The 21,705-nt window shown below is 29.0% G+C and overlaps 1 protein-coding gene across 4 annotated transcripts in view; it reads left to right on the top strand.

Moving 5' to 3' along the window:
• LOC148232809 (uncharacterized) overlaps positions 1-21,705 on the top strand; it is a 449,135-nt gene that overhangs the window by 111,398 nt on the left and 316,032 nt on the right. The window lies entirely within an intron of this gene.

The following is a 21,705-nucleotide window of genomic DNA, read 5'->3' as shown; positions in this document are numbered from 1 at the left end:
GTCAATACCAGTATTAACCCTTTGCGCTCGTAATTATTTATTATTAATATTATTAAAATTATTAATTATTAATATTATTAAAATTAATTGGTAACGAAAAAGCTCTAATAAATAAATTATTCAAAGTTCAACTAAATGCTTCATTGCTGTATTAATGCTTTAATATATTGTTAAATGTTAAAACATGATTGCAAATTTTGCAAAAAATCTTAGAATTCAAGAGTCAAAACTTTTTTTAAAGATATTAAATGAAAGTGTATTATCGTCTTTATATTTTTTAATTGGCAATATAATAAACAAGCAGGTCAAATTTCGATTAAAGTTGCCGTTAATTATGCGTATGTTTATATATGCATATTTTCTGTTAAAAACGATAGTATGTTTAAAACAATCTTCCTTACATTCCGGTACTTCTAAAAATACTTTAAACGCTGATTGTATTGCTTACGAGTACTAATAAAAAGCAATGAGACGACTGTGTATAATTTTTTTCCTTATTATATCTTCACTTTCATTCATTTACAATATCGTCAGAAATAATACTTTTGGGTGATAATATACAGGCTTCTAATTTTTTTCTTTTGGAGCAATAACTCTAGAAAAACATTGCCTTTGTAAAAATATCGTCTTTGATAGACCGATTCTAATTGATTTTTTAATTTTTATAACAAGAGCCAGAACTATCACATTAATATACAAGTTAAATATAACTAGAATGATAACAAACGATCAATATTGTATAATGCACTAATTAAAAAAACTCGAAGCGTATATTATTATTATGACATTTACACAATGCAACGTCAAAAGTGCTGCAAAGAAAATTTAATTTACCGTCTATTTGTACACAAAGCAAGAGCACTGTAGATACAGGAATTTTTATCCATTTACCGATTGACCACCGTCGCCTGGTACAATCTTATTTTACCAGTCATACTGGGTCGGTACTCAAGTGTTTTCAATCTCCATAAATCACCAGCACTCGGTATAAATACAGCGGAATCCGTTGTCGGTCGAGCGCAACGAACGGCGGAGGAAAAACTGTTTCCATGCACCGGACAGGTAATTTACGAATGACGTCACATCCCATTTTCCGGTACGGCGTTCCGGCGCGATAACGAGCGGCCGGCCACGACTTACAACCGAGATTTCCAACTTTTAAAATGTAAACTTACGACTTTCTACAATATATATATATAAGTATCTGTTATTTTATGGTTTTTATTTTATTATATTGTTCGTACTATATATATATAAACATCAGCATATTCATTATTAGTAAATTTTCTTTTATATTCATTAATAAAATTATTAATTTCTTTAATAATATAAAGAATAAATTTGTTTTTAATTATTAAAGATAGAACTTTTTACGCCTCTTGATTTTGAAACCACTGAATTAAACCCATGTATTTAATTCATTCTAAATTCCAATTTAAAGTCGATTATCTTAAAATATGCATTTGTTGAGTTGGCCTTTAATACTCTTACCGCTTCATATCATACAGGGCGATACGTTTATTTAGGGTTTTCATTTGACCCCTCATAGTATATTTTATCCCATCTACCCGTTCATGGAATACGTTAAGCAATCACACCACTTCGTTTCGGTTTACAAAATCACTAATTGAAACCACAAGATTTCAATATTGCTTCAAATTACCATACATTCTTAATTCGCTGGCCTTGAAACGCGCTCAACACTATGTATGTACATCCAACTATTTGCTATTAGTTTCCCCGGCCCATTTCCATAAAGCCGTTCTGCGAATCGTGTGTATATGCTAAAAAGCCTATCCCCCACGTAAGTTGTATTTATAATTTGTTTTATCTTCAAGATATATTGTCGCACTTAGCATAAAGTTGGCTAAAGTCTTCAGATAAGCCGGTGAACCGCTTTAAATATTAAACTTAAACGATGCCCGGCTTTAGATTTGAATATAAAGGACACGGCGGCGTCTTTGTTAACTTAACGACAACAATGTTATATGGATGCAAAAAGTGACGTCTTATCGCGGTAGATAACGTGAGAGACTATTTAGACAGAGCAGAGCCTTGGAAGCTCCATTCAGACAATTAAACTTTGCTGCAAGTGTGCTGCCGCAATTTGGGACTTTGTTTTTGGCAAAACGGACTAGGCTAGACACTGGATTACAAACTTGGGAAACTGTGATATTATTGCTATACGGTGAAGTTCAAAAACTACGCAGTCACTTAAAGAGTTGAAATTTTATTACATACACGGTTGGTTTTACATTAAATTGACCTAACCTATTTGTAAAACTATTATAATATTTCTTTTGTATTAAAAATAAAATCTGGGGGATAAAATTAGTCATAAAATGTTAGGCTATGCTAGGTTGGGTTAAGTTAGATTCACGAAACTCAACAGAAACTACATTTACTGAGCATATATGCGCTAATAATGATATCAAAAAAATACAAGCCTTTTATTGTTAGATATAGAAAAAGCTTTTGACACAGTATAGCATGACTACGGTTTCTTCTTAGGAATTTCACAAAAAAATATTAAAATGAGAATTTTCATATTTTATTTTATATCTTAAATTGTAACCACCTACGTTTAATTTTAAATTTAAATTTTTACTATATTGTATCTAGTGTTTTTTTTTTGAGAAAAATGTCGAATTAAGAATACTCGGTTTTTGAAAAATTTTGTAAAGCGTTTTTTATTATATACAATTAAATTTGTAAGAATATTTTCAAAAGGTTTACAATCACTGCCTTTTTTGTTACGCTGCATAAGTTAAGGTGGGTTCATGCCTAATATGCATTCTTCCTGAAAGGTTTTAATAGGGGCTTGGAAATGACAAAAAATTATTCGCCAAATGTTTTATTATTAAATATATGATATATTAAATATTCATACTTTCTCGGAAGATAAAAATTATTAAAATATTTAACATTTTTTTAACGATTTGCTATTACATTAACCGGCCGGCGGTTTTATTTTAGATTTGGTGATTTAATGTTCCGATAAAAATAAACTGCGCATGAAAATTAGCAGAATTCAAAACGGTTTAGGGCTATTTTTATTTTTGGATAGTACAAAAAGATTTTTTTATATTGTTTTGGTAAAGTAGCAACAGCTGTTATTGCCAATTGTTTCACGATTAATATTGATAGCCGAATAGACCTTAAATATTTTTATTAAAACAATTGAAAATATCAATTTAATTCTATCAATTGCGGCATTTTTTATTGTACTAATCTATTTTTATGTCTATTTTAACAAAAAATGTCATGTACATATGTATGTCTTTTAAAAAAAATTTAAACTAGAAAGACATTGATATGAGTGGTGTAAGTTGATGATTAAAATTTGTTTTGAGTAAATATCTCACATGAATTTCAATGGTTTTTACTTTCTAAGGTGTCTATTAGTATTTTTAATTTTAAATTATGATTGCAATTATGTTAGGTTTATAAAGCATTTTTATTCTCATAGATAAATATCGCAATGAATAATATATATATGGTTTTATTTTATGTGAAATTTAGAAAAATATTTTAATATTTTTTATCATATTTCATAACAATTTTTGTAAAAGATAAAATTTGAATGTAGATATTCTGAACATGACAAATGGTTTAAGACAATAAAAAAATAATCATTAAACTAATAATAGGCTTGTTATTAATAATGCATTCAAAAAACATGCAAATAATACATGAAAATTAAAAATACGACACACAGTTTTGCACAATAACCACAATCTTTTAAAATCTATAAATAATTATCACTGTTTTATGCAATATAAAAACTTTACCTTAATAACTGTCGAAAAGTACGCAAAAAACATACATCGAATGACATTTTTGTTCTGATCTTTTGATCCCATAATAAGTTTTTATTACTAGGCATTAACTTTTAGGGGTGTGCTATAAAATAATTTACTATTTTACAATATTTTTTATTATTATTGTTTTAAAAAGTAAAAATAACTGGCAACATTTTTAAGTATTTTATTTATTTGTAGATTTAATTTAAAAATTATTGTGAAAAACAATTCTATACTTAATACGAATTATTAATTTACTAATTAAACAGTACATATTATATGTTATAGTAATTCGAGAGGACATAAGAAGCTGTCTGGTGCAACAGCTGGAAATACTTGCAAGCTCAAGCATGTTGAACCGTAGATAACTTCTATTCTACTACACATATAAGTTAGTATAACCGTGGAAAATATCTCTGAAGAGACTCCACTTTTCGATACTTCGATTCCGTATTATATTTTTGAAATCGATAAATTAAATTACAGTGTGCGATTGAATTCTCTATGTATTTTTCAGACACACATATGCACAATTCGTATTATATAATATATTTAATACATATTTATGGATTCGATTTCGTTCTGCAATTCCGACAGAAACGGCCCTCCTGGGAAGATTTCATGCGAAAGTTATATCTGAATCGCGATTTGCAGCGGTGGTGTGAAATCCATTTTGCTTTTGATTAATTCTTTTAGATGTAGGTGTATAAAAAGTTAACGTTCTCTGTGTATACACTTTGAAATTAACTGAAAAGTTTATTATGATGGAAGGAAATTTGTCACTTGAAACTAGAGGCATGTTTCCAGACCATTATATTAAAATTATAGCAAAAAGCTAAGAATTTTTTTTTAAATTACCATTTCATTAAACTGAAGTTCAAAATTCATTGATTTTATTCCAAAAAAATTATTGTAAACATTTATTTTAAATAAATATATTTAATAATCATTAAATATATTAAAAAAAAAAATATTTCTTCTAATTTTAAGAATGAAATAAATCTTATTTTGCTAGAATTAATTTTAGAAAAAAAAATATATTATAAATAGTTTTATTTTTATAAAAAATATTTATTTTTAAATTAAAGTTATTAACTATTTATTATTAGAATTAAAAAAAATTGAATAAGATTTTTTTTATGGATTTTTCTAATTTTGATTTTAAAATTGTATCAACATTTGAAAAATACTGTTAGAACGTAAACTTTTTTAATTTGTTACTGTCTTGAATAAAGCGTATAAAAAATGTGACATTGTGACATTGGCAGAAGGTCAGAGACTATTCAATACGGCAGACGATCAGAGACATTAGCGGATCATATAGAGAACAACCCGACGAAAATCACAGTTTTACCACCAGCACTATCCACTAGTCTACGAAATACAACTCAACGCTATTTCTAAACTTTGGTTTTTTAAATTGTATCTAATAAAAAAAAGCTGCTACCAGCTTTTATAGCTTCTATTTTGGTTGCAAAGTTACAGCCATTTGGCCTCAAAACCTAAAAATTATTTACTGTTACTATTTTTATTTAACTCTTTAATTACACAAAATATTTGTTATAAAACAAAGTGTAATTTTATATAATTTGATATAGCGCGCTTAAAAAAAACCTGAATTTAGAAAAAACATTGAAAAAGAAAAATATTGGAAACATTTTGTTGAGCCAAAAATTATTTGCTCTGCTATATTAAATTGCCTATTGATGTTACTCACAATGTGCTCAACACTTCTAGCAACTACCAAAATTCCTGATACATTGATATAAGGCTACAAAAATCATACATGATTAGTGAGAAATTGTATTAGTTATTAACTGACTGTTTTTATAGCCTTTTTTTATTTTTTATTTTCGTAAAAAAGGCGCTGTGATAATTAACATTTTTTTTAAACTTTTCTGATGGTTGCTTTTTTGCAAGCAGTGAACAAGCCTTGTCTGGTTATAATGACTTATTTTGTATTATATAAATATTAATAAAATGTCATAATGCTCTGTCATTTAATGCGATAACAAAATAGTTTACACTTTACTTTGCTTTGAAAGTACGACATTCTAAACTTTTTTAGCTTTACAATAACAAGATGAATATATACGGGTAGTTTCGCAAATAGAATTACACGGGGCACTATGTCGAAATAAAAAGCAATAGGAGCACCACATACAGTCATATCTGGAAACTTCCTAGTTCGACGGTTGTCTGTTCTGTTATGTAAAATATATTCTTAGCTCGCGGACCGTATTTTGCCGACAGAAACCTACAGATTAATTTTTTAATTTGCAACTACATTTATAATATATTTTTATAGCTATAATTATAAAGGTTTGATAAATTTGATTAAAAAAATATTTTTAATTCAAGTAGTTAGTTTTGTATTATATTTATTATACACAAGAATAACCCGAATTGCTTTAATATGAACTTTCAAAACTATGGGGCAAAATCTGTATGTGAAATTAAAATGTGTCTGAAAACATTTTCACTAGTCTCAATTGTTCACGGTGTCTAATTTTCTAGTTTAACAATAAGCGTTGGATGTAACTTTTGCTCGCAACATCACATATTGAGAGAAGTTTATCATTGTCATAAATTACTATATAAGTTAAACGCTTAGAGAAGTTGCTTATATATTACAACTGATTATGCAGATAGTAGTTTTAAACACACATATTAAAAACATTTGCAATTATCTATATTTCTAAATTAAAAGTTTATTTCTGTCTATCGAGTACTACCTAATAAATTGCCTTGTTAAAAAGCAATTTCAAAATATATTAAAGGATAGTTTTATATTATTTAATTAACACATTAACTGCCATGGTGTTCACCGGTTAGTTTTAAGAAAAACCAAATGGTAACATTCACTATAAGATTTACAACTAAATGTGGTTATTATATTTTTATTACCCTTTTTTGATTTTCTTTAAACTTCTACAATGCATGTCGGGCTATGATTATTAAAGTCAGGTTAACATGTATTTAAGATAACTGCTAGTGAGAAATATATAATGTGATTTTTTTTGTGCCTTATCAGTATCATCGCTTAGGTTTTTGAGTTTTGTTTAAAGTTCAAAACTATCAAACAACTTTCTAATAAGCACAACTATCTCAAATTTTAAATATTGGTAAGATAGTATTGATTTGTTTACATCGAGGTATTTGCAGTTGTTAAATGCATTTTGGATATTATTATTGTAAATAAAAGTGACAGTGATGAGCACAGGACTGTCCTAAGCCATCAAAAAAATCCATAGAGCAAAAATATTTAAGAACACTTGTTCTAAGGCGCTCAACAGTTGAGATTGCGAAGCTAAGACACACTGTTGACGCCTTTAGTGACTAAACTTATTCATCAAATAGACGTACTCACCATTTCCTCGTCGTCCCATTTCCGAGATCGCATAAATAACCCGAGCAACCCATGCATATAATGGCCTACCATTCACTGAATATTTTCAATCTACATAGTTTAAAGGTTAATCAATTCGGCCGCTCTATCATTGTTGCGGTGTTGCGCGCAGCTTCCCATAAATCTGCGGCCGTGTTGGATTTTTGGCAAACCACATCTCCTCTTTCGCCAGAGTAAAACGCGTTGCGGCCAAGGAACATTCAGATACGTCCGCGAGACGCAGGGAGGGAAAAGACGGACGACGATGTTGAATAATTTATGAGAAGCCACTGCCAGTTTTGCCTGTTGCTTAATTAGAATGAATAAACTTGAGTGGATGAGGGCAAATTTATGCGATCGTGTATGTATGTATGCATAAAGTGTGGCGATGCATGTGATTAGTAGAAAAATATAAAAAGGAAGCGCAAATAAAATTAATGCAATTGGTAAGGTTTATAATTATTAAAATACTCTTTTCTTGTTGTTAATGAATGTAACTTGTGTTTTTCAATAGAAAAAAAAAATATTTTTTTCAAGAATTGTCTGAAAAAATTATTAATGGGAATAACACAATTATTTACTACACCAAGATTTGATTGAGTTGTTATAAATATGATGTCCTTTAACCAGTCATTAGGAATATAACCAGGCCTGCCGAGAGGGGGGGAGGGAGAGAAAAAAAATCATAGCAAAAATATATTTATAAAAAAGTATAAGCCGACCTCAAATAATGAATCTGAAATAAACTACTGATGTTTGAGATGTACCTATATATTGGTGTATTTCAGGTATAAGTTACTTTAGCTCTTTTTTATACATATTACACAATAAATAAATGGAGCGGAACATTGCCTTCAAAAGTACCGTTTTCTAAGTAGTGCTTTCACAATAAACATTATTATTTAAAGGGACAGATTGTAGTTTTTTGACGCGTTTCCGTTTGTGTTAAAATTTGCTTGCAAATTATTATTGACTTTATTGCTTTTTATATGTTAAAAAATATCAGAAATAAGAGAAAATATTCAACAAATATAAATTAGTAGCAGTAAGTTTAGACATTTGATCTAAAAATTCAGATAAAACACCTAAGGAAGAAGCAAAGAAATCACGAAAAATCAACATCAGCATCAGCTGAATTATTTAAATTTGATGTTTTTTGTATCATCGCTAATTTGACAACTAGATTTAATGCAGCAAAATAAATAAATAATACATTCAGTTTCATGTACTTATTCCTAAAAGATAAAAAAAAAAATCTACAAAAAACAGTCTCGAATCGAAGGAGTAAATTTTCACAAGTAGATAGATATTTTTACCAGTAAAATATAAATTGTCTGGCAGGTGCTAGTACAATTATATGATTTCAACTTTTCTATATGTATTTTCTATATAAATAGATATATATATATATATATATATATATATATATATATATATATATATATATATATATATATTTACATACTTAAAAATATTTATTTACATCCAGTGTATAAATATTACAGCGAATTTGAATTTTTTGGTAAAGTTATATTTTTACTACTTAAGTCCAAATATATTTTCACCAGTAGATATATATTTCTACTAGCAAAAAATAATTCATTGATAGGCGCTAATATGTTGCTGTATTTGCTGTTCAAACCCAAACCTAACTTAATGAAATTTACCTAAAACTAATTATAGTTTTAGAACTTTCATTAGGACAAGTCCAAAATACAAAATAAGCCAACTTATCTCTTAGTATAATAATCAGTAAACACATAAATTGCTCCATAGTTATTATACATAGATATTATACTATGTTTAGTTAGTTATTATACATAGATATTAAATTATCATAGGTATCCTAACCAATATTACTATAGACTTTTAACATAAGAGGGCTGTTCAAAGAATTTTTAAATCAAATTTTGGACAATAGGAAAGGGCAAAAACAATTATCATGATCATGATTTTATTACTTCTGACGTGTATTTTTGACTTTTGCGAAGGGATAATTGTTTTCTGCGCTCTCTTTTTGGTCAAAATTCGAGTTAAATGTGCTTTATTCGATTCTCACTCGTAATATTATTATAAAAAGTCATGCGTTATATGCGGAACGCATGAAACGCCCGCTCTTATCTCTCACGCACTCTCGTCACTTAACACGCGAGCGAGCGAAAGGGAAAGTATTTCACCGTACGCGCTTTCGCCACTAACGTAATATTTTGTTTTAGTTGCAATGATATTTGCAGAAAGGCCGCGAGGATAAGTGTCAATAAATAATTTATGATTTTAAGTAATAGTATCATTAAAAAGCAATATAAATTACAAAAAATGTATTAAAAAAACTATTTTTTTATTTTATTTTAAGTTAATTTATTTTTGATTTTTTGTTAGAATAAGTTTGAAGATTTTTATTTAAATCAAATTAAAATAAGATACTTTAGCTTTAAAGTATGATAGACAATAAGAGAGAGATGCATGTTTTAGGCTGATTTTATAGTAATATACAAAAATACCAAAGAAATTTACAATGTAAACTTTCAAAGACAAAGACTTTGAAAAAGAAAAAAATATATTATGTATAAAAATATGTTTTTGAAACTAGGATTTGATACCATAAACAAATGTTATTTTAAAAAAAATAGGAGTAATATTTTATGTCACCGAACCATAAAATACAAATCATTTAATGACACTTATCCTCGCGGGCCTTTCTGCAAATGTCATTACAACTAAAAGAAAATATTATGTTAGTGACAAAGGCGCGTACCGTTATTACGCGCCTTCGTACTATTTAACAAAAGAAATAGTTATATTTAAAAGCAATTAATTAAGTTAGTTAGGCGTGTTTCGAATTGATTTTCTGTTACATGAGAATAATAATAGCGTAGCAGAGACTACACCTACGTCATTTATTTAAATGTTGGCAGTTTATAATAGTATATCACTGATTAATTACGCTTATTGTTTGCGATTCTGCGTTATTATAATACGTGATTTCGGCCAATGTGTTGTCGCATAAATTATCGCACGTACAGCCCCCAGCTAATTATATTATAATATAATATAGCATGTAAACGTTATGCTGCATTATGGTTGTGTGCGTCGTTCTATTACTAGTTTTATGGTTTTTCAACCCGGCGCTTAACCACTCTGGTCCATTGAAACCAAAGTGTGTTGCAAACCTCGTTCGGGTTAGTGAGGGTCAAAAGTAAATTTGCCGCCGCAAATTAGTAGAACATAAGGGGCGGCCAAGTGTCGGTTGGCGGCATCTTAAAATTTTGCACTTACAGGGCCCGACCAGATGACATCGTGCAAACAGACCGCAGGCCTGAGGTTGACGAGCTATGCCACTGGCAAAAAAGGGGTCAGTATACAAATTTTCTTGCACGTTAAACACGTTAGGTATGAGGAAATTATAAAAAAAGTTAAGAGTTACAGCGTCACAAATTTAGGCTGAAGAGGGTCAATATACACTTAAAAATAAATTAGATTTATTGATATTGTATTGTATTCTTACAGAACTACTACTAAATAGAATAAGTTTATTATTTTTAAAGTTGGAGAAGAATAGTAAAACATACAGTTAAGCTGTGATTTTTGTTCACAATTCTTCTTTGGTAAATATAATAAGATAAAATATTTATTTTATTTTAAATGTAGAAATTAGACCAGAGTGACGACGGGTAAGCTTGTAACAACGACGAATAAGTGCCGAGAAGTAAGAAAGAAGTTCTTTAAGGCTAAGAAGTAAGTTAAAAAGCAACAATAACTGACGGAAAAATTATTATTAGTAGTAATGAGCGATCGTAGAAAATTCAAGTCATGAATTAGATAGAATACAATTGTTCATTGTCTAATAAAAAAAAATCAAAAACCAAACAAGATTGCATAAGTCAAAAATGCTAATAAATTGCAACAAAAATACGACAAATATAATTTACATAAAACATTAAAAGAAACATTAGAACTAAATCAAAAACTCTCATTCCTCAAAAGAAAAAATACTTAGCTTGAGTGAAAAAAAATAATAATGGACTAAATAAATTAAGAAAATATTTAGGGACCATAGAAAAAACATGACAAATAAGAACCAACTAGAAATGGGACCGCATATATAAAAAGCTGAAGTAGAATATGTCATAGAAAAATAAAAAAAATATAATTCAAACTTGCAACTTAAAACAATAAATAATATTAACAAAAACGGACCACTGCAAAATTGCGACAAAAAAATTCTATGAAGTTCGGTCATAGTATGTACGACGACTCCGAAGTACGAAGACGAACAAAAATAGTCGATCTCGTAACAAATAGTGAAAAAATAATTTTATAAGATCGATGGATGTCGAGCCCCCGGGCTAAGCCCTCGCTACCCCCCCCCACTTTCTTGTGGGGGCCATGGTGAAAACTGAACAGTAGGAAACTAGCTAATTTCTGAAATAAAGCATTAAAAAAAATTAAATACAAAAAAGAAAATCTTCTTAGACAAATAACTACGTTGTATTATATATTTTTAAATAAATAATATGCACAATTAATTAAATAGCAGACATGGAGATTTCAAAGTAAATATATTATTAAATACCAAACCTTAGTTTATGTTTATTTGTGAATGTGTTATTTTTTAATAATATATTAAATATTTTTTTAACACCAAAATCTAGCAAGTCAATAAACAGTTTTACAAAATTGTACTACTAAAGCGAGCGACTACGCGTTTTCATAACTTTTCCGGAGACTGACATGTATCACGTCATTAATCGCCCGGATGCAGATCATGAAACTTCTTGGACGGCTTATCTCTGGGAACGGTAATTCATACAAATTGTATTTGTCAAGATCAGCGAGACAAGTAATAGTTACTTTTCTATTTTTTATAGTTAAATTAAACACCTGCTTTGCATATAGAACTAGTTAATGCTAATCTGCTACTAAGATTAATTTTACTTTGAAACATTGCACTTAGAGCTAAATTTACCGACGGTATTCTCGCCTGACGGTTGTTAATTGTTTCTCCCGAATAAGTATTTGATCAAGATTTTTCAGGAAATGCCTTACTGTTAATCCTTATACCTGTTATCATATGTTAATAACCATTTGTTTATATAACTGAATAAATGAAAATATAATTTTAGTTTATATTTCGGTAGCTTGTTTGTTTATAAGCTTTCAGTCAAAGCATTGCTGTTTTTATATTTTGTGATAAATTACAATTTTGAGTAATATTTCATGACACGCCAATAATGATTGTGGTATTTGGCTGATTGTCAGTTGATACATCATGTCCGCCAGAAGCAATATCACGTCGTTCTGAATAGGGGTACCGTAAATCACCGCCCCGAGGTCCGCGGCCCTAATACTTCATGAATAATAAATTATTCCGAGCTTATAAGTTTTTCCACTCAATAGGCCCAGATTGCGAATCTTCCCGGGAGACTTTGACCCTGCGACGTCGGAGCTTTCACTACCACAAAGCTTGATTTTAGCCAAAATTCAACTCCGATGATTGATTGCGATTGCTTCCCCTTCCTAGGCAACTCAACAAAAAAGGGACCAGAAAACGCCGTAATTGATCGAAAATATTCAATTAACAAATTTTTGTTTACAATTTCAAAGTAATTTGTATAAAAATAGTAACCAAATATTATGTTTTAGTTTGCGTAGTTATTTCGATCTTCGGTTGAGTTGGTAGGTATCTATTTAAGTTATGGAGGTGATGCTCAAACAACAGGAGAGACGTAAGAGGCGTAATGGAGTCGAGTGCGTCAAGTCCGGTCTTGTTCCGCGTTATATATACCGTCGTGTGAGTAAACATTTTCTCCATCGCGAACGTTAAAGTTTCGACGGCTTATCGGTCTGCGGGCACCGCTCGCGGGACTTCAGACGCGCATGTGCAATGCTTGACTGTTATATATTAAGTATAAGAATTGTAAAATATTATTATTAACGTTATTTATTTTAGTATTAAACGAGACGAGACTATTTACTCTTTTTTAGAGTTAAAAAGAATTTGAGGAATAACCTCAAACTTTCATTTTTTTGTAAAAAAGTCAAGTGCATATCTAAGATCAAATGTTCCTAAGAAAAAACACTATTCACATACTAACCAATACTATATTTTTTTATTAAATATTTTATTCTCTAGTTTTACCGAAAGCTACGCGAGAGCAAACGATCTTGCGGCCTTCCGAAGGCTCAAGTATTTGTTACCGCCCCAGGGCCATGCGGATCCGTGTTCATAAACAGCCATTTCAGTAAACATTGACTCTGTTTCGGTAACTTGATCACCGCCGAGGATAAACTGAGAAAGCTTTATTGGCGGCATCCGAATTGATGTGCTGCGAGAAGTGTTACATCGAAAGGGTTAAGCAAACAGTCGAGGAGATAAGACGTTAAACGCACTCGGTTTGCTTTGGATTACGCACATCTATGTTTAACTTGTTGTATGTGTGTGAGAAAGAATCAATTAATAGATAAAACAATTGGTGGAATTAATTCGAATATATGATGACACAGTGTTTAGATTGTATTCGTACAATTAAAGCAATTATGAAGTCGTGTAGAATGTAATCCTCTATTTTACGAATTGAATTAACCTTTTAGAGTTTTAGTTGTTGTATCATTCGTTAATTTTAAAAATCTATATTGCTCGGAACTGATGTCCGGTTGAGCAATTTTTATCAAATGAAAAACGATGACACATACTAAGCAAACTCATTTGTTTTTGGGAAAAATCCTAATAAATTTAAGTATTCTATTAAAGCCTCATCCCCGTGACCACGTTATCGAGTTATTAATAAAATTTTATAGCCATCAGTTCGTTGATAAAACAATCATGAAAATTCACCTTCCCCGTTTTTTAATTACTTCCGTATTAAAATTCCATTATCAGCGCGTTTCTCTTCGTGTCTCGAGTGCTAAGAAGATTAAAAATTGAAAAAGGACGAATCGCTTCACGGATGCAAATAATTCCGCGCGCCGTATTTTTTCATTAAGTTCACGCTGGAATTATTCACCTGAAAAAAGGTTGGCGATTGCCGGCCGACGGCCAATGAAGCAATTGTCTAGTACGAATCACCAAGACTTTATGTGTTTCCTGTCACAAATTGCGACCAGGCTTCCGGATTAAGGCTAAGACATCGAAGCCTAGAAAACCCAAGCCTCAGAATCCAAGTGGATACCTTCAAGTGTCTCTCGCGATATAAAGGTTCTGTTGGAACTTGACGTGACTATTTTTGGTCAATTAATATTAATTAGATATATGTAAATATTTATATTTTTAATTTTAATGATATTAATAATATCATATATATATAATAATCCCATTTCTAAGCTACTGTACCCTTAAAGTACATTTGAACCCAAAAACTCTTGTTATTTTAACAAGGTGCTTAAAATAAATATTATCTAGCTGATATTTAATGAAATATATAATATAAGAATATCCTTATAATTTAAAAACAAAATTTTGAATAAGGTCCTTGATTATATTTTAATGGTTTTTGTACTTGAAGGCTAAGTGTTTTATATGATAATGTGCGATACTTGATACGTGGCACACGAGCCGTATACGGCCTGCCATCTGCAACCTGATTATACTAAATAAAAAATAAAAAATTATGTATTATACAAAAACTGTAAATATTTTAAAGCTATTGAACTATTAATAGAAAATTTGTGTTTTTTAAAGCTGTTTTTGCTGCATTTGTGTTTACATAAAGCACATATTTATAATATTTTGGTGACCTTTGCACAAAAAAAATATTATTGAACATATGAAAAGAAACATTCTTAAAAGCTGTACTAAAATTTATATTAGCAGAAGATAAAAATGCATTTAACAGGCAAAATTTATTACTATTTAGTGCGTTCCGTTCTATTTTAAAATTGGTAATGCTGCGCAGCTAAACAAATCTCAGTATTAAGAAATATATTTCATAATTTTACGCTGCTTAAAATTTTAACGTTCACTCTCTAAAAATAGTTTTAGTTTATTGGTAGCTTAATTAAAAATTACAGATTTGAAACATCAACAATTTTATTTTATGTCTTGTGTGTAAGTAAGTCTAATTTTACAAATAATCCAAAGCTCAAACCGCCTGCGTTTTACTTAACAATATGTTAATTCGCATCGTGGCCTTTAAAATATGTTTGAATATTCTTTGATTTTATTTTGGGGAGCACTGGTATAGTTGTATTATTGTATTACCTCACCGAATGGAACATGGTGAAATTATGTCAACTATATAAAATGTAATACGACGCACATCAAGATTACAACTTTGTTTTATTTCAACAATATAAAACGTTTTATTTTCAGGTTTTAGAATTGCTGACCATAACTTTTATTACGCCCGATAATATATATATATATATTCACTAGGTACCATTACATCGAATAAAACCCGGATTTTTTTTATAGATATGTACGTACATTTCCCGCAAAAGTCAATTATCCTCCGGTCGAAATCGTAAACGAAAACGGGTGTTACCTTAATTGAAAAATCAAAAAAATAACATAAAAAAATAAAGCATGAATATAGCATATGACACCTATTAATCAGGCTTAAAAGTCGTTTCATAGATTACCAACTATTACATCTATACTATAAAACAGAAAATACATGTGTTTTTCTGTCGGTAATTTTTGCCTAACGTTGAACAGTAGCGACATGACATTTGCACTCGTCATTTTGATTGCCATTTGTAAACCAACTGTGGTATTTTTAAATTTTCACTTTAATTTATTGAATGCAAAAACATGCTATTGCAATACGTGCTAATGAAACAGCTAAAGAAACTAAGCAGCAACGTGCTGACGATTGATTACGTGCTACTACAGTATGTCAATGAAATATGTATAATAAAATAAAATTTTAATAAGATTATATATAAAGTTATTAATTATAAATCAAGCGAGAGTTTATTGTTTATAAATCTATCGGTTTTTGAAAATGCAAAAAATATCTTTAAAATCATCATATTTCGCTTATCAATAATTTTTTTTACTAACCACTAAACATAAAATGAGCATAGAAATAAAAATATGATAAAAAAATAAAGCTAAGGCAAAAATTTAAAAAACTTATTATAAAAATAGTTATTACGTAAAATGTAATTAAATTAGTGTTTGTTTGCTCATTGAGTTGTGCAATCGAATATATTTTTTTATTATGACCGAAAAGTCTAAATTTTTTTGTATATAAACCCATAATTTCGGCCCAAAAATAGGAAGCAAAAATAAGAAATATTTAAGTTTAAGTTTTTCTTTTAAGTTTGTGATAAGCACTGTTTATGGGTCATGTTAATAATTGAAAGAGTTTTGACCACGTTCCTTATTTAAAAATGTGTCCAGGATACCATCGCTCAAAAACTTTTTTCTGGTACGAGCCAATCAGTTTTTAAATACAATTTGAAAATATTAGGTTATTCCGAAATAAAGGTTGAAAAATATTAGCTAGAATTAAATGTTTATTTTGTTAATCCAAATTATATTTTCTTCTTAAAATATAACATTTGTTCACCCCCTCATTTTTTTAAAAGTTCTAGCAAGCTCATTTACTAAACCACGCATCTATTTACTATTGGGGGGCTTAATTAAAAAAAAAATGGGGCTCTTTGTTAAAATGAAACACCGTGGGAGACCTTTACACATATTAAGGTATGCGCTATAAATCATAAAAGATTAAATATTTATTTCCTAGAGAACTGATAACATAAGTGATACTTTTTAAAAAAATGTTGATTTTTTTAAGTAATTTATTATTATATTAATTGCTTACTAGGTAAAAAATTTTCCATCGTAAATTTTAGGGCATAATTTATTTTTTAAATATCGAAATAAAAAGTCCAGATGTACACCAACACATATCTTACAAAATATGAACTTGGGAATCAACGGCCAAAGCACTAAATTTAGAAAAAGACATTCACTTCAGAATTACCTAATACTATTAGAAGTTTAGTTGAAATAATAAAAAAAAATTTGAAAGGTAATCTAGAAAGTATGAGATAACTCGAGACGTATAAAATAATGTTGGTTCATAAAGCAGCAGAATTTCATTTTGCCATTTTTTCTTCTTTTGCTCGAATCATTTTCATTACGCTATGATCTCGTAGTGTGTCGTATATTTTTTTGTCGTCGGAAAAAATATTATGAATCTGGTCGTTTGGCAAAAGAGCCCTTTAGTGTTGTTGTGCGGTTACCCTTCGCTTTATTATCAAGTGTAAAACAACTCCCCGTCAAGCGAAAAGGGACACCCTTTGTTCGAGTATTGCGACAGAATATTGAGAAAAATTCTTTAAGGCTCTTTTTGAAGTGATGTTCAACGAAATGGCTGTTGTTTATTTTTTACGTCTTTCCTCAGCGCTCTCCGATGACAGCTGAAGGAGAAACTATTAGAAACTGAAGTGAAATTACAGACTAAGTCACTGGTAATTTAAGATGGATATAAAAAAGATAAGAGTTATGTTTATATAATATAATTCAACATTATTTTGTATTTAAAATGTAAATAAATGTTAATGTTATTTTTACAGTAGTTATTAAAACTAACCAAGTATCACTTATGTACCTCAAATTCATATATTAAATAACATTCGATTTACCGCACCGAACGGTTCAATTTAACCCGCATACAGTTAAAATATTACGGCGCCGGTCAACACGTTAAATAAGTTGTAGTTATCGCGTGCTTACTCGGCGTGTCATTAATGTGAACGAGACATTATATTTTTTTATATTAAAAAATATCGTACTAAAATTTTAAAGGACCTTTTACGGATCTAAAAAAATGTTACAATTTATATAATGTAAGTTTAAACTGCAGTTTTCTTTATCGGTGTACCGTGCAAAATTGGCAAGCTGTAATGTGGTCCAGTATCGCAAAACTTAATGGCACTTTATTTTTCTATACGTTTATACAGATGTATCAAAAGTGTATGCATAGGTTAATGGTAGATGGCTATTAAAACTTTTATTGTTAAGCGGATATGAAAATATATAGCAAATTTTATAAGCAGAAATAATATTTATTAGTAATGCGGTCAAGAGTTATATAAGAGGTACATTTGCTTCAATGTACTTCATATTATATATTACAAGTAAAGTTATATGATCACTAGTATAAATATAATTTCGCTAACTCAGTCAGTTAAAATGTATCAAACAATTGATTAACGATATCACTGCTAAGTTTAACAGAATTGTTATGGCATATTTTATCACAGAATACTACAATATTTACAATAAATTAAGCCTAAGCAAATTATTCTTATAAAAATTCAAAAACTATAGTTAGTTTTTAGAACTTTCCTTATGTAAAGTTAGGTTTAAACAAAAATATGAACATTTCGCAACTGTCAAATTGAGTTTCATAGACATTTTAATCTCTTCACGGTCATGCCCGAGTCAACTCAGAAATTTGTATTTTGTGAATTCTCATATCAAAAATTAGCAAATTGCTCAAGAAAATTATCAATTTAAAAAAAAAAATTGAATTTGTATGAGTATTTTTAAATGTTTCACATCGACTGCTTTATTTTATACCGCTGCATAGGAAAGGGCGTGTCCATGAAAGAAGCATTTTAAAAGCGCCTATCAGGCAAATTATTTTTTGTTAGTAGAAAAATAAATATCTAACGGTGAAAATATATTTGGCTACAATTACCCTGAAATGCTAGTAAAAATATAAGTTAACTCTTAAATCAATGAAACTATTAAATATAATTGCATCAATATATAGTGTAACTTTATACTGTATTATAAATAGCACATTTAGGAATACTATTGCTTCATAAAAAATGCCGCTCACACACAAGAAATAGGCTGCAATAGTGGATATTATTAATAAAGAAAATCATACATATGCAAATGGCTTAGTATTAGGTATTAGTATTCCCCCATTATATTGCCATAAGCGGAAACCAATTATTAAGCAGGTGTACATTGAAAATATATATTTAAAAAGTACTTAAAAAAAAACATGAAATAAATATTTGTACTTGCTGAAAGTTTCATGAATAATCAGAAAATATATATTTTTACAATAAAATTCAATTTTTTGCAGTTAAATAAACCTTCATCATTAAGAGCCTTTCAATCGATTATTAGCCAAATAGTGAATAAAGACCAACCAGACCAACAACTAGCGATTCTTTGGATATTAGGATATTGTGTCATTGTGTCATTGTTAATTTATTTTGCAAAAGCTGCTTCAAAATAATAATAAATTTTATTAAATACGTTTGAAAAATAATTTTCTCTAATGAGCTTGCGCATTGGTTGCGCAGACCCTGAGGGTCAACATCTGTGGTGCAGGGTATATGGGAAGTCACAGCATCTGGGCTGCAGTTACTTAGGACGCTCTGGTGACGCAGGCACTCTGGGAGTCTGATTGTTTAAGAGCTGAGTCTTGGTAGTAAAAAATGATAGTCTTTCATTGCAGTAAAGTATTTTGATAATATTGTGTGATTTATTTAGCTGTTTTTATTAAATAGAGCAAAATTCCGGCAGTATTGGGGAAAAAAAGTGAATAATTAAAAAAGGTTTAATATAACCAAAATAATTATTAATAATTTTTAAATTTAATTTAGTACAAAATAAATGTCAGGAAAGAAACACGAAACTTTCTGCAAAAATATGTTACAAACTTTGTAACATATTTTTCCAGTAAAATATAGATTTTTGTTTTTTTACTAATCATCGTTAAGATTTATAATCGCCAAGATATATATATTGTATTTTAAAGTAAATTAGTACCATATAAATTTTTTTTTTAAATTATTTAGTGTTTTTAACTATTAAATTGTGAGTTTTAAGTTAATTATCATTATCAGTTTTAATTATCATTTTCTTCAAATTTATCTTTATTTTGCTGCCTTTTATAAATAAAATAATAATTATATTTTTAGTACATATACAATTCTAATTTGGTAAAATTTAATTGTGAAAATAAAGCATCTTATTAAAATATAATGCGCCATCAAAGCAGAAGCATTTTTTAATTCTGTACAAATCGCAATTTGTATAAGAAAAATAAACGTTTATAAAACAGTCCTAAAAACTTAGTCACCCAACAATATAAGTGTATCTATTAAAAAGAGCGGTTAAAAGACACTATGTCATTACATAAATGTTTATTAAGAAGTGGAAATTGCTCACTAAATCAATTTAGTTGAAATAAATATTTTTAATATTTTCTCAAGCTGCTCGCAGAATATATATTAAAGGGTTTGCAAGAACACGCCACTCATTCACTTTAAAAAGCAGAAATATTAACTTTATAATGATTTTTAATTATTTATACGACTAATTTACTTTGAACTTCTGTCTCGATTTTAGCTAATTTTGATTTATATCTTTATTTTGGTATACATATCTAATTTATCTAATAACATAACTACAATATATACTAACAAAATTAACGAAATTTTAACTGATTCGCTTTTGTATTTTGGTTTATTTATTTATTTTTATTAAATCTTGCGATGAAACCTTATGGGCGTAAGTCCAATGCGTTACAACAGGGTAAATCTGTACCAACTGAGTAAGTTAATCTGATAAAAAATACCTACAAATAAGTATTAACTATCAGACTAAAAGTCTAGGAATCGATCTATAATAATAATTATATTTATAGCCAATTGATGTTACTGCAGCTGGGGCCTGTTTTCTAATATTAGCATATTTTTTATAAATAAAAATTCGAATGCCGCTGCCGAGGCACGAACCCGCAACCTCAGAGTTATTAGTCTGAGATGCTACGGACTACGCTATTTCGTCTTTATAAATAGCTAATATTTAATATTTGTATAAATATATAATTTGGGCAATAACATAAATAATAGATAGTCTATCAAACTAGTCTTACAAAAAAAGATCATAGAAATACTTGTTATAAAGGACTTTATAATTTTAAGCAGCGCAGACTCTGGGGGGCAAATTATGTGACGCAGGGTATCTGGTAAAACATGGCTTTTATAGATGCAGCATTTGGGTTGTCTAAATATGTTGTATATGTTATATAAATGATAATGTATCATAGTAGTATATATAAATAATAAAATATTCATAGCAAGTAAAATTTTAAAATAGTATACACTTAAATCTTTGATTTAAATATTCTATATATATATTTAAGAAAAATACAATAATGACCTAGTATTTTTAACAAAATTAAATGTAAGTTAATGCGTATTTTTATTGTATATTAAAATTATGTTTTTCAAAGAACTATTAAAAGTATTTAAGTCTAGTTTTTTTTTGTGTAGTATATATATATATAATACCAATAATATTTCATTGCAAAATTTTATCTACTATATATATATATAATATAATATGTTTAAAAAAACGTCAGGAAATGGACCTTAAGGTTATTAATCTTCATACAGAGGGTCTCGACTTTTTTCTCTTAAAGCTTAATTTCCTGAGTTTTGCCAAAGTGACCCCTGAGGCGCGTCGCACAAAATATTTCTAGTCTTCTATTCAAGGGACTTTAAATTTGATTTATTTACACTCGACGA

Source organism: Plectrocnemia conspersa, unplaced genomic scaffold (genome assembly GCF_051122295.1).
Source record: "Plectrocnemia conspersa isolate PC_06_02 unplaced genomic scaffold, ASM5112229v1 ptg000008l, whole genome shotgun sequence".
NCBI lineage: Eukaryota > Metazoa > Arthropoda > Insecta > Trichoptera > Polycentropodidae > Plectrocnemia > Plectrocnemia conspersa.
The sequence above is the reverse complement of the archived record's forward strand: the minus strand, read 5'-3'. Positions and strand labels throughout refer to the sequence as shown.